The sequence below is a fragment of the Brassica oleracea genome, chromosome C2 (assembly GCF_000695525.1).
Source record: "Brassica oleracea var. oleracea cultivar TO1000 chromosome C2, BOL, whole genome shotgun sequence".
NCBI lineage: Eukaryota > Viridiplantae > Streptophyta > Magnoliopsida > Brassicales > Brassicaceae > Brassica > Brassica oleracea.
In genome coordinates this window covers 29035447-29040592 of record NC_027749.1, presented here as the reverse complement: position 1 = coordinate 29040592, position 5146 = coordinate 29035447, and the positions used below count along the sequence as shown (strand labels likewise).

The following is a 5146-nucleotide window of genomic DNA, read 5'->3' as shown; positions in this document are numbered from 1 at the left end:
GTAACGATCCTTCTCGAGCTCTTGTCCGATGATTCGCGTTTCTTCCGCAAAGGTTTTTCGTGAAGAAGAATCTATTTCGAAAAAATATTTGTCGAAGAATTTTTCTACGTTTTTCTTATTCGGGGATTTGGACGTTAACTTCGTCGTAACCGTTTTTGACCCCAACAGCGACCAAGCACGCTACGTAGCGACCGAACTTTGGTGAGAGCTCGGTCGCTACGTAGCGACCAGCTTTAGCGCTGGTTGCTACGCGGCAACCTTGTTCGCGTCTTTCTCCGATTTTTCGTAAATGTGTTCTCTCCGCAAGATTCTTCGTAAAAATAGATCTTTTTCTAAGATTTATTTTTCGTAAAAACGTTCATGCCGATTTTTACGGACTTTCAGACATTGATTCTGTCGTGACCGATTTTGACCCCAACACTCGTCCATGGTCTTCCTAGAAACAAGTAGGGGTCCGTGGTGTGGATAACCAAAAGACTCTTCTTCCTCATCATAGATCGGTCCAAGATCCTCCTTGTCCTCCTGCTCATCCTCGGATTCAACTCCACCATTCTCCATGAGAATCATCACTGGTTGGTTTGGACAGTTTTTGGCATAGTGTCCTAGACCTTGACACTTGAAGCACCTAATGTCTCTTGCTCGGCCAGAAGTCTCTACGGCTTTTCCTTTGTCATCGTGAGCAGGAACATCAGTCTTAAAATCATTATGTGTTGTGGTAGAAGACTTACCTTTGTCTTGATAGCTTGGTTTAGAAGCATATGCCGGCTTTGAAGCAATGTCCGGTTTTGAACGGCTTCTCCTTTTGACTTGTTGTTCGATCAAGATGGCCTTGTGTAACATCTGCTCAACAATTCCATACTCTTGAAGCTCCATACGATCTTGGATGTCATGGTTGAGACCTGAAAGAAATCGTGCCATAGTGGCGTCCATCAGTTCGTCCACATCGGCCTTGATCATCAAGATCTCCATCTCTTGGTGGTAGTTTTCCATGGATTTGGTGCCTTGAAGCAAATTTCTCAGCCTCTGGTGGAGATCACAGTGATAGTGAGCAGGCACAAATCGTCTCCTCATCAGCATGGTAAGCTCGTCCCATATTTCGACCGGATGTGCACCTGTTCTCCTCCTGTGGGTCACAACTTAATCATACCAATTAATAGCATAGCCAGTAAATTCAGCTGCGGCCAACTTAACTTTCTTAAAATTAGAGAAGTTTTGACAATCAAAAACAAGCTCAAATTTTCTTTCCCATTCAAGAAAAGCATCTGGATCATTCTTGCCATCAAAGTTGGACTTTTCAGTTTCAATCCTCCTAAGCTATCATTAACACGATCAGTTCTAGCAAATTGATTGATATCACCTTGCTCTCGGTTTCTATGACCTCTTCTTGGTCTGTTGGTGGATCGGACATCGTCCTCAAAGTCCTCCTCTTGGACCTCATCATCGGACGGGTTGGGCAGCCTTGGGCGATCTCTCCTTGCTCCGGGTCGAGGACGCGTTTGTTGGCTGGTCTGGATCTCGTCAAGCCTTTGATGGATCTGTTCAAGACATGTGTTCATAAGGTTAGTAATAGAATCATTCAAGGCACGCATCTGCAAGTTAGACAAGCCAAGAACATAATTTTCGGGTCGGTTTCTTTCATCTTCACTACTCATGGTTTCCTGAAAAGCTTAAACACAAAAAGTTAGACAATAACCTCACACTCTCAAGTGTTTGATCTCGCCCACTCAAGTGTTTCTCTCGGAATTTGGATGGTCACACAAACAAGTTTCCACTCAAGGTTCTAAGAAAAACAGATCAAAGAATTTCCAAGCAAACACAAGGGAATTTCTTAAGAGAGAAAGATAAGAGATTTTGGTTTGGAATCCGTTTTAACCACTTCAAAGGCTGGATTTTTCCTAAGGCAGCAGACTTTCCCTTCCACCACCAATCCACAAATAAATTTTTTTTTTTATATAGTGGATGGTAATAAGGGGCCCAGATTCAAGAACCCTAGGAGCGGATCACTCTACTGGTACGATTTGGATATGAACTCCAGATGGATAACTGGATGGATTGAAGGGTCGCACGAAGGTTGCGGAAAGCCTCTGATATTCCCGACTCCAATGGTGCTTACAATGGTGCTAAGAAGACAAGTTTTTACAAAGAACAAAGAGTTTCAACTCAAAAAATTCAAGAAAAAATCGATTATCATTTCATAAGGAAGAGGTTACATACTTATAGAATTTTGTAGTCAAAGACAATAATGAGAATTGTGGAAAACAAGACATAGAAAAGATAAATTTGACTAGATCTGGTCAAGACACGAAAAATAGAGAAGATTAGTCAAGATGACCGTTCGGCTACTGTCCAGGTTCATCCAAACTGGTTGTGTCCAATGCGGTAAGGTTAGTACGTGTACTCAGCAAGGGCCGCAAGACGATCAGTAAGGGCCGCAAGACGTTCTGATCGGACAAGTTGCGTTCCAGCGTGGCCCAAGTCTTCAGAAAGCCTAAGGATCCTTGCCTTAGAGAATTTCCAAAAGAGAAGTCCATCATTGGATCGAACAAGGAAGCAAGATCATCAGAACGGTCGCCGGTGCATGCGGTGCGAGCCAAACGGGCCAAAAGAGAGAAGCTGCGGTCTGAATCGGAATTGGCTTGTCCTAAGTTGATTCTGGCTTGACCATCAGTCTTAGCTTGTCGAATTGGTCGGGGAAGACGAGCTCTGGTACGGTCAGTTCGGTCGTCTGGTGGTTCCAGCTGAAGTTCCATTCCGGACGCATGCGGGTCGATCTGGTACACGGCTCAGTCAGTCTGTCCGGTAAGGTCTAAAGAGTGAACCTCGGTTGAAATGTTCGGTACGTCCTGATCTTCATGTTGATCTGATTCCACGGACTGAGGCACATCAACACCACCGTACGTGCAAGTGCAAGTGCAAATGAACGATATGGAGAATAAACAGGGATTATTGATGGAAGAACAAATAATGGGATCAATACAACATAAATGGAAGAAAAGGTCACATGAACTTCATGCAAACCCAACAACAACATTTTCAAGTCCAATACTCCATGGGACATTGCTCTTACACACCTCGCAACTGTAACATAGAATAAAAAGGCCATTGAAGATGAGGAGCTTTCTCTTGTCTGAGGTAAATTGTAACTCGTCAAGATATGCCAACAAGGTGTTAATGATATCGCCTAGCTTTTACTATATCCGAATCAGAATACAATCGACCCTTTACCTAGCTATATTAAATGTTCGGGTGGTGAGTTTGCATCTATGAATTACCCTAATTTACTATAATATTCGAGCTATTTAGCCCTTTTTACTGTATATATAGTTCATATAGTAATTTAAGACTAATATATTACATGAATATCTGATCATTACATGCTACAATTATCTGACTCCAGAAATGGACAGTCAACCTTTGGTTGGATAAAGAATCCGACGTCGTGGACAAGGATAAATTTTCAGAATGGGATATATATTTGAGTAGTGCAAATGGTTTGTATTATGAGGACAAGGAGTTTGCATGCATGTCACTATGTAAAAGATCATGAACAGAACAGGAACAGCCAACCCAAAGAACAGTCTAGAGCTATGGTCCTGTGGACATATACGTGTGTCGAGATATATATATGTATGAATACTAAGCCCAAAGCTCCAAAGCAAAGGAAAGGGAATCGTGTATCATATGTTATATGAATTATTTTTAACTAGTATTAATTTTACATCACCTACAAATTTCAATCACAACCAAAGGAAAACAAGTTGGTATATAATGGGGACTATAAGAGCTCGTAAAAACATAAAAGGAGATTATATTGATCCTATTAACAATGTTCTTTAATGTTTCTTTTGACTTTTAGTGGTCGCATTTTCTCTTTATTTTTTGGCTTAAAGTGTTCGCAACTTCGCATGTTCATGCATGCGTGTCCTCGTCTACAAACACCTTGACCTTCATTTTTAATCTCTTTAAATCTTTTCCACTTTATATTATTTCTTGTAGTTTTCTGCATCTTTTTTAATTTATTCCTTATCACCCTTCTCTTTATGTGTTTCTGGTTCCTTTTGATTTTATATTCCTTTTTTACCAGTTTTTAAAAATAAATTTTGTTTTCAAAATTTTGTTTTTATACCAGTTTTCTTTTTTGAATTTACATGTTAATATATTACAAGATTTTGTATGATATTTTTTCACAGGAATAACCTTTCAGTGATGTGTGATTATCCGTCGTTATTAAATAGAGAATGTAGTTTCGTCGATTTGGTTCACTATCTGATTAGTAAACTAGCGACCGTCATCGCAGTATGCTATACATACAATACTCTTGTGTTGCTTATGTTTTTTTTCTTTCTGAACTATTGCTTTGAGTTTCATTTGCTAAAGTTATCTTTGTAAGATAAATGACCATCAATAAATAAGACACGACTTATTAATTAGTGTGATTACGATAGAAATCCGTTAACAGTGATCAGAAAAACATATTTTGTGGTATATTGCAAAACATATAATACTAGGTTAAGACTCGCGCCTTCCGCGGAACGAACATTATATATGCTATTTTTATGTATTATATGTTCCTTTACATATTTATAAAATAATAAATATATAATGAATAATTATAAAGTTAATAACTATTACATATATAATTAAATTGATGTGAACACATAAATAAATTTTATTAATTCAAACAATCATTTTTTTCTATTTTATATGGTATATAATTAAATTTAAATGACTTAACATATAGTGTGTATTTTTAGTATTGATATATATTAAATGATGCTTTCTACTCATATAATTTTTTTAATCATTTGTATATTTTTATAACAAATATTTTAAATCAATGATAACAAAATTTTCATTGTGTGATTAATAGTTTTATTAATTCATAAATTTTAAAAAAGTTCAAGGCTAAGTTTAAAATTTAAATATTAAGTTGTCAATATTTGTTCAATAGCTTTTACCAAAAATATGTTTTCAAAACAGTTTAATTTAATATATATATATATATATATATATAAACCTTACACACTTAATATTTATGAAATAAAATTTCTTACTTATATGATTTTGTAATCATTTGTATTTTATCATAACAAAAAAAAATTAATTTTTGAATCACAAAAATTTGAAGGTGAGAATTTTAACAGTT

At 37.1% G+C, this 5146-nt stretch overlaps 1 pseudogene; it reads left to right on the top strand.

Moving 5' to 3' along the window:
- LOC106323939 overlaps positions 1–3094 on the top strand; it is a 40691-nt pseudogene extending 37597 nt beyond the window's left edge.
- The last annotated feature ends 2052 nt before the right edge of the window (positions 3095–5146 follow it).